The sequence below is a fragment of the Acomys minous genome (genome assembly GCF_964271855.1).
Source record: "Acomys minous genome assembly, chromosome: 11".
In the NCBI taxonomy this organism is placed as follows: Eukaryota; Metazoa; Chordata; class Mammalia; order Rodentia; family Muridae; genus Acomys; species Acomys minous.
Genome location: NC_140492.1, coordinates 65,689,303 through 65,702,419, shown reverse-complemented (window position 1 = coordinate 65,702,419; position 13,117 = coordinate 65,689,303). Strand labels below are relative to the sequence as shown.

The following is a 13,117-nucleotide window of genomic DNA, read 5'->3' as shown; positions in this document are numbered from 1 at the left end:
TTTAAATTTATTCAGATTACAACTCAATTGTTATCCCATCATTTGTATATTCCCATTCCTCCCTTCCTCCTGCTTTCACCCTATTCCATTCTCCTAAGGTCTATGACTGAGGGGGACCTCCTCCCCCACTATGTGGTCACAGTATTTCATCTTAAAACTCTAAAGCAGCTGTTCTCAATGTGTGAGCTGTGACCCCCCTTGAGGGTCTCATATCAGATATCTCATATATCAGATATATCATAAAAGTAGCAAAATAATAATGTTTAAGTAGCAACAAAATAATTTTACGATTTTGGGTCATCACCACATGAGGAACTGTGTTAAAGGGTCATAGAATTAGGAAAGTTGAGGACCACTTCTCTAGATTTTCTTCTTGGCATTATCCCATGCTTCTCCAGCTGCTGCTGGATTAATGTTTTCAGGATAAGCTTCTCCTGTGTTCCTTCCGTCACCAGACTTGCTCCAAGGAAAGACATTGAGATGGTTGTTTTGCCTCCCAAGGTGGTTTCAGGGTGAAGCAAGTGTTTTCTTGTTCTGTCTATCTCTGGTGGTGCCAGCTACCCTTGTGGCACTACCTGTGACTGACCGTACTGTGCTACACACAGGTTCTGTATTTTGTAGGCATCCCTCAGGGCCAAAGAGGCCATGCATCTTTCTCTTACCAAACCACACTATTCACAGCACCCAGTCTTGAGCCATGACAGAGAACTTGTTGATCCAATATAATGGTGCCTGGACAGGCAATGTGAGTTGCTCTTCTACATTGCTATTCATGACACGTTCCAGAAAAGAGCATGCCAGATGCTGGATCTACAAGAAAAGGTCTCAAATCTCATGTCGTGTCTGCCTGAATCCCTTGAGGAGATACGCTCTCAAGTCCTCTTTGCTTTTTTTTTCTGTCTTGCTTTGCTCATTTGGTTTAGTTAGGAGGGTTTTGCTCTCTTGCCAAGACTGACCTATGGACTCCAGTCATCCTACCAGCTCAGCCTCCCATGTGCTGAAAGTAACACGTTCAAACTGCCAAAGGCGTGGCCGCCCCTTTCCATTCTATGCCATGCATTCTCCAAGTGAAGGCATCGCTTATGTAGTCATTTGTTCAGATGACAAGTAGGGAACCCATCCGACAGGTTCTACTTGATGATAAGGATACGAGAGAACTAGTAAAACCCCGTCTGTGTCATCAGGCACTCTCTTGGTGGAGAGAATGAGAAAGCTATGGCATGTGCGTAGGGGCCTGCAGTGCAGGAGCTCTCAAGGGCTAAGCATCGTCTACAGGAAGATACAGTGAGAGATAGCTAACCTGTGGGATGAGATTAATTGAGGAAAGCATGTGTCTGCTCTCTGTGCTGAGAATAGAAAGTCAAAGGGAATCTCGGGATGACGGAGATGACAAGGTTGGGGACTCAGTAGGACCCACGATGGAGGGGTATGGCTGAAACTCGATATAAGTGCTATGGGGGACAGTAGAGAAAAGCTAGAGATTCAGAGAGACGTGAATCTCCACAGTCAGGCAGCTGCTCAGATCATGGGCTGACCATTCTCTGGAGGTTCGATTAGTTCCTAGTGCAGTAAGGAACACAAGAGGGAAGCCACCGTCTGATTTGTACGTCTGGATGGGTGGTCTTCCTGTTATAAACTATACATATTTCTTAGGTTTTTTTTTCCTGGTGCAGTGCAGTGACAAAGTACACTGACAAAAAGCAAGCTAAGGGAGGAGGGATTTGTCCTGCCTTATAGCTCGACATTGGTGTCAAGGCAGCGATCATGGAATGTTTGCTTGTGCTAGCTAGCTTTCTTTATTTCATATACACCAGCACCCCCTGTCAAGAGAAGAGTCCTGCCCTAGATCAAGATGCGTCTTCTCATATCGACTACGATAATGCAGACAACCCCCATAGATGTGGCCATAGGCGTAAATGCCAGGTGGTTCTGTATTCTATTAAATTGACAGTTAACACAAACCACCACAGGTGACAATTAAATAGTCAACCCTGACAACTAATGACCCCTGTGAAATGAATTAGCAGCCACAGCAATGGAAATGGGGCAAGGTAGAGAGTTTAGTAGGGATTGGAAGGTGATAGATTACAAACCTGGGACAAATGGCTGAGGTGCCTATTTAACATATCAAAATGGACCTGGCCACCAGGGTTTTCCTGCAATCCCTAAGTCCCTCCCTCTTACAGGGCCTGCCTGGCTGTCATGCCCTGAACTCTCCCACTCAGGAGGCTGAGCTGCTCTCCCTATATAATCCAACCATTTTGGGTTGCCTGCTCTCTTTGTTCCTTTGGACCACCTAGATGCAGCACCTGGTTCCCCTCTCCAATGCCCTTCCCCTTGTCCCCCTCCCCGACATGGCATACCTCACTCTGGTCATGTCCACTCTGGACTCTCCCAGATGTCCCTGCCTCTGGCTATGCTCTCAGACGTGACTAAGTATTTGATGGGTAAGGACCGAGGAAGAAGAGCAACTCAAGAAGCTTTACGATGGGGGAACTTTACTATTCAGGAAGGACATCACAATGGGCAGAAGTGTCAAAAAAGCTCAGAGATGGCAAGGAGTGGACAGTGTCCATGTAGTCTCAGTTCCAGTAAGAACTTTGTTGAGGAAACGTACAATGACAAAGAAGCACTTCGTTGTGTGTTACAGTGACAACAAAACAGGGCAGACTAGGCAGTATCTATCTATTTTAGGAAAGTTGGCTGTGAGAAGCAAGAGCATCATTAACTCCTCTTATGCTTTCTAAGTGTTCAGCTTCAGACCTGGGACAAGCGGCCGAACCTTTTGAACCAAAGTAGACCTGCCTGGCCTCCAGGTTGTCCCAGCATCCCTCAGTCCCTGCATGTTACAGGGCATGGCTGGCACACTTCCCACTCTACCCTGAACTTTCTAGTCCAGGGGCTGGGCTTCCCTATACACTCCAGACACTTAGGCTCCCTGACCCTGTCCCTGTGACTGTCCCCGTCCCTCCCCCTTTCCTTTTCCCTCTTCTTCTCCATCTCTCTCCTTCTCCTCTCTTTTTCTGTGCGTTACACCCCCCTCCATAATTTATAAACTCTAATCTGGCTTGAATTGGCTCATTTCATCAGTGGGGGGGGAGGGGAGGGACAATACTTATCACTAAGGATTTCATCAGTGTTGGGGGGGGGGCGGGAAGAATACTTATCACTAAGGTCAAAGAAAATCACCACCATGCTCTTTCCTCCTGTCAAGCTGTAAGCATTAGCATCTGTATATTTTCTCTCTTCTTAAAGGAATGTCTCAGATGCCTCCCATTGTTTGTTCTGTGACAGGGCCAGTGGTCTGTCACCATCCATGTGATAGCATCTTTATTTTTTTTGTTGTTGTTGTTGTTTGTTTTTGGTTTGTTTATTTGTTTTTTTGAGACAGGGTTTCTCCGTGTAGCCTTGTCTGTCCTAGACTCACTTTGTAGAACAGGCTGGCCTCGAACTCACATTGATCCACCTGCCTCTGCCTCCAGAGTGCAAGAATAAAAAGCATGCACCACTATACCCCGTGACAGCATCTTTATAAGAGAGAAAGGGTACCCCACCAAGCCACCAATCAAAATGGCCAGTCTGACTATAGAAACAAAAGAGTTTGGAAAATATTTGCTGAAGAGCATGAAGCATCTCTTGGCTAACTCACTGGAGTATCTTTCCCTGCACCTGGCATGTGTTGGGTGTGCCTGGCAGGAAGCAATGATTTAAACAGAATTTTAAGCAGTGTCTTTAAGACGTGATCATGGTTTTCTATGGGGAAAGAACAGAACTAAGTGCTCACTGAAGGAGAAGGAGTCACTGTGGACAACAGGTTTTTCTTGCTCCAGAGGCCAGCTAAACCTTCCTAGGAATAGGAAGCTGTGAACAGGAAAGAGGAGCCTGGAGACCTGCTGCAACCTCTAATTTGCTTTGTGAGCTGACTTGGGTCATTCCCCTGCCTCAGCTCAGGATCTGCCTTCTTATTTGTAAAGCGGTTGGTTGATGATACTCGTGAAAATGTCTATCAGTGGTCTGTCATGTAGTACTTATTGAATATAGGATTTTTGAAAATGGAAATGTTGCTTTCCAGCATGCCATTCATATGGTGTTCCTTGACCTCAGGGCTGTGACATGGGTGGATTTATTGTTTTGATGATTTGTCAGGCCACACACATTTCTGATTGAATGCATACCATACTCTAGTGAAACATTTTTCTTTACAAAATCTTCATTAAAATAATAAAGACTATAGTTTACTTATTTCTCAAGGTCTTATGTGCTAGCTTCTCCTAGTGTACCTCCCAGCTGGAGGTAATGGTTAGTTGATCACACTACCTGAAAATGCCCCTCTTATCTTATTTTTTTTTAACACTTTATTTCAGAGAAATGCTGTACCATCAACATTTGAATAAGGCTTTACTTTGACTTCCATTGACTCTGTGTTTGAGAAGCCATCGTTGGCTTAACGGGGAGGATGGCATCTGGGACACATCACTTGTGCAGTGTCTGCTCCTCTTTCTACCTGGTCTGAATTAGGACAGGGAAGTGGGAAATCTTCAGTGGGCACCAATCCACACACTCCTCTGAGTGTGTGGACTGAGATTTATTCTAATTTCTAACTACTGTCTTCCCCTTAATTAAAAATCAACACATTTAAAACCAGGGCTCCTGCTGTGTTTGGAGAGAGAAGAAAAGAGCTGTCCTGGTCTGAGTTGTCCGCATTGCTTGCCTGTCTGGACCTCTCTGCCCCCTCTTCACTAGCATATGAAGACCGGAGTCCTCTCCACTGTCTAAAGTACACCAGAACCAGCATCCTCTTTTTGGCTAGTTCCTTGCATATTGCCTTTAGTTCGCGTTTTCTCCTGCCTCCCTTCTGTCTGTGCAGGATGGGAAGACCCTTTCTATAATGGGTCCATTGTCGCCCTTTCCATAATGCTATTGCTTTACAAATGGTTAGGCCGCTTACAAAGTAGGACACTGCTTCTGCCTGAGTGAAGTTGCCCAGCTCTATTCCTGGGTCATTGAAGGACTCTTTTCTACTTTGTGTTCCAAATATTTTCTGCCAAATGTCCCCTGTCTAAAAGGTGCCTGCATAGGCTTACAGCAACATCTACTTCTAGAATTTATATTTATGGGGCTGCGAAGAGAAGAATTGGAGATACATCAGCATGTAAGTGAAATAGACATATTAAATAAACACAGGGTCAAGGAAGAGCTTGTTAGCTTGGAAAGCAAGAAGCAAGAAATGGATGGATGATGTCATGTTGGACTAAACACAAATGGGACTTCCTTCCTTATGACCTCTAAATCTTTAATTTAATGAAATCCTTGAGGCAAGTGGAATCATTACAATGCTGACCTTGACGCTGGGTATTTCTGGGAGGATATCTACCCTGCAGATATGGAGGGGTGATGTCACACAGAAGGGAAGGTGGAGGAAGTACCAAGACGTTTTTCTCACTTGTGTCCCATCAGAGACATTTTCCACCAAGCTTAACCAGCTCTTCAAGGATAGTGCTCAGAGCTGGCCAGCTGACGCATTGCTTACACGTGCCATATTATCTGCTAGCCTTGGCCCACACAGCACACCTGTGACTGGAACGTCCTCAGCCTATCCTTTAATGTGTGGTTAGTTCCCAGGTTTCTTTCCCCACATCCCTCACTCTCTCTACACCTACCAGTGGTACTCTCTTCCTTTCCACCGCGTATCATAGACAACCTGCCATGGTGGCTCAGTGATCAGAGCATGCCATCATCAGCTGATTTCCCTGCACTTCCACTAGTCTGTGATCTTCTGTAGGTTGGAGCCTATGGCATGAGACTCTGTGTACGAGAGGTTTATGGGCGTGACACTGCTCAGTCTACAGGTAGTCCCTGAGGACTCATTACATCCTTTGGAGCTCAGACTTTGGAGAGACCTAAGCAATCCAGCCACTCATCCACCAGCTATCTGTGCCCTGTCCATACCAACTATGGGGCCATGAAGATGAATGCAGCACCTGTCCTGTTCTGGACTTGGTCATGGCTCACAAGTGAAGGCAGGAAAGAGAATAGTGGTTCTAGAACACTGTGATCAACACCAAAGTGAGGTTGTAATCCAGATTACAACAGAGGGTGGAAGTGCTCTCAAAAATGTGTAAAGAGACTCATTCCTACGACCAGTATCCTTAACTCTACCAAATGTCCCTCTCATAATTTTGATGATTCCTTCTAAACATTAATGTTTTATGAGATGCTCAACTGACCTTGCTATTCTTTGCTACTTTAAGTGCATCAATAGATATAGAGGTGTTAGCCCTTCTCTGACTGAGGCCTGGCTAAGATGGCTCACTTACCATTGTCGGTGTCTCTAGCAGCTCTGGTCCATGTGGGTTTCCATCCTATGCAGAGGAAAGCCAGAGGACAGTGCTCCTGATAGTCCATGAGGAACATCCAAAATGATGACTGTCACCATAGTTTTCTCTCTGCCTTTGACTTCATAGTACTTACATGTCAAGGAGGATCGCTTTGCTATCTCTGTGAGCTTATAACTGTAAAATTCTGGAAGATCTTGTAAAGTCATTGAGCTGGAAGGAAATTTAAAAATAATTTAGTGTGTCGGCTTTCAAACTTGAGTGCCATTGTTCACCCACATGAAAGGGTGAGAAGAAAGTTCCACAAAAGATAATTGGATCTTCTTTACTAGAATAGATTTGGAGATTTGAGGCCCCATTCATGCACCTTGCAGACACACAATTCACATATACCACGTTTGGCTCCTTTATTATTATTTTAAATTTAATTTATTATAATTTATTCAGATTACATCCCAATTGTTATCCACTTGCTTGTATCCTTCCTTCCCACCCACCCTCCCTCTTTCAACCTTTTCCCCACCCCTAGACCTCTGAAAGAAGGGTACCTCTTCCCCCACCATATGACCACAGCCTATCAGTTCTCATCTAAATAGCCTGCTTCCCCTTTCTCTGTGTGCCCACCTTGGGGAAGTGATCAAATCAAGACCACCAAACCTGGCCCCCTTTTTTTGTTCAGACAGCAGAAGTAAGGAAGTGACTTACTCAGTCACGGTCACTGGGAACACAGCCTATGTTCCTAGGTGGCTCTGTGTTTGTCCCCAGCCCCTCACCCTTGACAGCTGTGCAGAAATGAAGTCACAGGTGTGGTGCGGAGGCCTTCATCTGAGTCAGGAAGGGATGGGAGAAATCAGACCCTCCTTCAACTCCTCCTACCCCAGGACATGGCATCCTTGCTCACGTGCTATCACTACTGCACAAAATGGGAAATTGTGAAGAATCATCTGCCAATAGTCTTATCTCCGCTGGCGCAGAGGCAAGCTTGCTGGAGCGCTTTGAGGTGTTGGAGTTTTGCTGCTTATCCGCCACACATCCCTCGGCTGCTCGCACCAGGACTCAGAAAGGCTGCACACATAAATTCACATAAATTACCTTCACGAAATGTCAACATTAAAAGTGGATTTTTATTTTAGGGACATGCTTGGAGAAGGTTAACCCTTTCGTGTGTGCCATCCTGGGAAGCTCAGCCCACACCTTTTAGTGCAGCCCACAGCTCAGGGAACCACCATTCGTGTTTCCTCCCCTACCACAGCATTTCTCTCACCTATTGTTTGAATATTTGTATACTCTCCAGAATTCATACTCAGAGTAAATACCATGCGTACTTTCAGTGTGTACTGTAATAATGTCAGTATTAAGACGTGGCGTCTTTAGTAGGCAAACTAGGCTATGGGACTTTGTCTCTTACAAAAGTGCCGGAGCTACCTAGCCCTCTCTGTCCCTGATGCCATGTTTAGGACACTGTTGGACTCCTTCTCAGCACATCATACCCAGGATCGTGATCTTGGACTTAACACTTAGAACTCTGGGAATAGTTTTTTGTTGTTCTTAAGTTATCCAGCCTCAGGGACTTTGTTATAGCAGATTGAATGAACTAATACCGTGGCAGGTAAAATAAATAATAAGAGGCTGGTATTAATGAAGCTCATTCTCCCAAGCTTTTAGGAACTAGTGAGGAGCCTCTACTTTTTAGTATTAAATTGAAGCTTAGATATAGGAGATGCTCATGTCAGGGCTTGTTAAAGAAAATTGTGTGTATCTTTATAAGGTGTTAGTAACATGAAAATACAATGAATGGGAGCATGTGTGATTGTGCAGCCTCAGCAGGAAGGCAGTCCTGAAAGCTAGGGAAGGACTTTGAAGCCAGCTCTGTCCTGGCCTTACACAAAGGCCCATGAGGACACAGCTCCGAGCCATACCAGTTTCTTCTTAATGTCGGTCTTGTTTGCTTGATCTGAACACATTTTTCTCTTATATACAAAGAGTTTTGTTTATTTGTTTGTTTGTTTCATCAAACTCTTGGGAGAGCAGAAGTTCGCAAGGCCCCTTGATATGCTTTTGTCTCAAGTCCTGACCAAGCAAATGCGGCCAGCCACTCCTTTTCAGCTAGTCCAGTCTCAGAAGAGGTATTCATCCATTTCTCCAAGAAACAAATGTGTTCTGGGCTCGAAATACTGCCTCTGCCTTTGATTTTAGAAGAGAAAGAAATAATTTACATCAGACCATGTAGTTTCCATTCGGGTAGAGAACTTCCAGGATGGAGTGGAGAATGTTTCTAACCCTGATGGTCAAGAATGGAGGAGCGCCTGAAAGGAATGCTCAACAGTAATGAACAGTAGGGTGTAGATTCGAGCCGGGGAAGCATCTAATCTTAGTGGGCCCAAGATCTTCTTGATTGTGAGGGACTTGCCATTGTAATAATATTGCTAACAAAAGTTACGAGTTGAGGCTGAAGAGACAGCTCAGTGGTTAGAGGCTGAAGAGATCGCTCAACGGTTAATTGCACTTAGCCAAACCGAAGGACCCTGGCTTGATTTCCAGCACCCCCAACATCTGTAACTCTAGTTTCAGGAGCCCTGATACCCTATTTTGGTTTTCTGGGATCCTACATGCATGTGGTATGTATGAACTCAGCTTTGTGGAACTATGTCACCAATTCCATGGCTGTCCGAGGGCCTCCATTCTGCCAAGGATTCTGTTGAAGACTTCAACCCCCTTTGTCTTCTTCTTTGGGAAAGGAACCAGGCCCTGCACATGACAAGTGAGCTCTGAATTTTGGCTAAATGGACCTGAATACAGGATAGGAAAAAACCAGAGAACCGGACTTGTGAAGATGAGGACTGAGGAAGAAGAAGGGCACGGAAGATGAAGGGTGTGTGAGATGGGGGCTGTGGCTTCCTGTTCTGGTTCAAGAAGCTGCATGACCTTGAACCAAGCCCTTCATCTTAGCAGTTCTGTGCCAGTGTTTACAAAATCAAGGAGATGGATCAGATTATCATCCTTTGGTTATAATTTATGCCCTATGTGATCCTGAAATACTAGAAAAAGCCACAGAGAGATCATTGAAGTCTTGTATAGAGACGGTTATACTTAGACAGAGATCTAGAAGTAATTTATCTGCATATCATATGCCTATATACATATATATGTACACATACACACACACATATACATATATATATATATATATATATATATATATATATATATATGGGAAATTCACTCTGATTTTTCTAACTGAGAGATTCAGAACTTTTATTATCTATCCATAAGAAAAGTAGCATATTCTTTGGCTACTGCTTGAGAATCATTCCTATATGTATTTATCTAGTTATAGAAACAGCAGTGAAATTGCTTAATCTTTAGAATTCTCTCCTAATCCTACTCCTTCAATGAATCTCAATCATCTTTATTCAAAGGCAATGGTTGCTTTACATTTGTTTAAAATAGGAAGCTCCCTATTCTTATGCTGCTGCTTTTGGGATGATATTTTTCATGTCTGTACAGCATCAGTTGGGTATACATAGGCATCTTTCACCATTGCTAGGTGTTCAGGTAGTTCCACCCAGAATAAACAAGCAATATTGTAAACCTTTCTTAAGTGAGATCTTCATTATCCAAACTCCAAGAATGAGGAGATTTGGCCACACCATGGCTTTTTTTTTTTTAAGCCCAGGCATTTATCTCCTTACAGCATTGTACTGTTTCTACTCAAGGACTAATGGTTGAGATAAATTTGTTAAGACCTCTCATGGACCGACGATCCTTTCCAGGTCTAAGTGGCTCTCAGTAGATCCATTGCCTGGCAGAATTAACACCACAGAAGCAATAAGTTGCTTGATTTAGGCAGTACTTGTTACGGGTATCAATTTATGTGCTCTTGGTGTCTCAGTGTATCTAGGTTTCTAAGTAGAGATGAGAGGACATTTTCTATTGACTTGGCGATTGTCAGAGCTGAGGGCCGAGGAACCAAAGAGGATGCTTAGCTAGATTCCTGCCCTCCTCTACCAGGAGTGGGCAAGTTGTTGAAGACTTTAATTCCCTGTCCTTGGAGACATCCTCATGTTTGCTCAGCACCCCGGTTCCAATCAGGAAGGCTGGCTCAGCTTCCATGGCTTATGGCTTTAAGAATGCAAATGGAGCTGAGAGTTTCCTCAGTTCCTGGATCTCAGACAGTTCCATCATCTCAGAGTGCTGCCTTCCCAAAGTGTTTCCAGAGAAGACAGCCTGAGGGAGAGGAAGTGGTGCTAATTAAATCCACCCTCTGTTTTCCAGGCACAGGAGCCTCGAGCAGATGTCTGTTGTTAGTGTGTTCACGGATTGAGCAAACACAGAAGCAGGCTTCCCTTCCCAGGGACACAAACCTCCCTCCACGGGAACTCTGGAAATGATTTCCTTCCAACACCCACTGTCAAGGAGGTGGCCAACCTGCACACACGGAGTACAGAACAGCTAGGCAGCCAAAGTTTGCCTATCTGTTTGTCTCTGTCTCTCTGTCTCTCTGTGTCTCTCTGTGTCTCTGTGTCTCTGTTTCTGTCTCTGTCTCTGTCTCTCTCTCTTTCTGTCCTTGTCTCTGTCTCTCGCTCTCTCCTGCCTCTTCATATGTTTTATTCCCACAGGCCAATTGTGTACCTACCTTTAAAACATTACCTGAATATTCAAGGAAGGCCTTCCCATTACTATTATGACGGGCAAGCTGGACTCAAAAGCATGTCCATAAGTACTGCCAAGGATGCCTTAGGTGGCCCCTCCCGATTCTGTGTCCTCAGAAGGATGTATATGGAGTAATCAAGACTGTCAGGCTTACAAGAGCTACACAAGGCAGTACAGGAGTTTAACCAACTGCATTTCCTACTGAGTTCAAGCCCCTCAGAGTGACATCCAGAGTTGCCAGAGACAGTTGTTTACTCCTGCCATCCTGACATAAGTGCCAATAGCATCACCTGTGCCAAAGGACACACGTAGATTTAGGCAATGCACTTGTGTTACTTCAAGTGGAGAAATGTGAACAAAGTCTATTTACCTTCAATAGGCACCAACATCTGACCAAGAAATAATCTGTCCAAGTCTATTTAATACCTTAGCGGAGCTTGCTGGAATTACTTACAGTAGCATAGGTGTGGTGTTTTTCCCCCTAAATGGGAGCATAGTTGACTCAAAGGCAGCTGCCTCATCAAAGCCCATCCAAGGATGAAAGCACAGCCCGGAAGCCCTCTCTCTTTCTCTACACAACTTGCAGGTTACTTGGCTGGCTGGAGATTCCCGCCCCCCACATCCTCCACCGCTGTTATTACTGCTTATAAAACCTTGGCTAGGAGCCTTGTGACTCCTGTAACTTGCCGAGCTTTCTCCTCAGCCTTGGAAGCCAGCCGTTGTGTGAGCTTCTCTCTTCCCTCCCACAGACAATGTTTCAATTAGGAGCAAAGGGATCTTTACAACACTGTGATCATGCTATTTTTACCTCTCTTGAATGTTCTAGCTTGTCTCCATTTTAAGGGTGAGAATATGCTGGCAAACCAGGCTTCTCCCCACTTTCTGGCGTTCCGCAAGAACCGAGGACAGGGAATTAAAGCTGCCTTTTAGCTGATTAAGAGTAGAGGCAGCTCAGATAGTAAGATGTCATTCCTAATGGTGAACCTAGGCACGAAGCCTGCTTCTAGGACACATTAGCAGCTGGCCTCCTGTAGGGATGATTGCATGACTGGACAAAGCACCCAGGCGAAGGCAATGTCCTCGGGTGGCTTTCTCGTTCTGCTAGAAAACCGAACACTAGACCAAACAGACTTTTTTTTTAAACTGGGTCTTCATGACCTTTCTATTTTGTGCTTTAAAACAAAACAAAACAAAATAAAAAAAGCCTTACAAAAAGAAATCAATTTCTTGTTTTTATTTAAATGCTAAATGATTATTTTGGTAGCATCCAGAGATACAGAAAGTGAAAACAAGAGTCTCCCACAACACCACCACAAAGAGAGAGCTACTTCTAACACTTGAGTTTTTCTTTTGGTTTCAAATATTGGCCACTCATGTACAAATACACAAACAAAAATACACATGTAATATTTTCTTCTTTTCCTTATGAATGATTTTAAGAAAATTGAACAATATAATTCATGCATGATAAGGTTCTTTTTCTGTAAAATATAATTCGTACATCTTTCTATGATAAAGTATATATTCATATTTTAACAGCTGCACTGAATTTGACTCTAAGGCATACACTTCATTTGTTCAATTCTCTAGTAGTGAATGATACTTAGTTTTATTTAAATTACTTGGTATTAAATGCAAGTCTGTGTGAATGCTTAATGTTGCTATTTATTAACACAGTAGTCCTCTATTAGACATTATGGGGTTATGAAAGAACTTATGGACTTGGTTTTCATTTGTTTGTTTGTTTGGTTTTTCGAGACCGGATTTCTCGGTGTAGCCCTGGCTGTCCTGGACTCGCTTTGTAGACCATGCTGGCCTCAAACTCACAGAGATCTACCTACCTCTGCCTCCCGAGTGCTAGGATTAAAGGAGTGCACCACCACTGCCTGGAGAACTTATGTACTTATAACACCAGGTTACTAAGTATGTATGTGTGTGTTTGTCTTTGGACACTTTCCTAAACCATTTCCTTAAAGTAAGATGTTAGAACTGGAGCATTTGATTTGAAAAACATCTCAGTTGCAGGTGGGTTATATCCTGGTTTAGCCAGTGCTCTGCTGCTGTGAAGAGACACCATGGCCATGGCCACTTCTTTAAAAGGAAGCATTTAGTTGGGGCTTTCTTACAGT

The 13,117-nt window shown here is 44.0% G+C and overlaps 1 protein-coding gene across 2 annotated transcripts in view; it reads left to right on the top strand.

Annotated features, from left to right (window-relative positions):
- The window catches only part of TPRG1 (tumor protein p63 regulated 1), a 135,513-nt gene that overhangs the window by 22,171 nt on the left and 100,225 nt on the right, over positions 1 to 13,117 (top strand). The window lies entirely within an intron of this gene.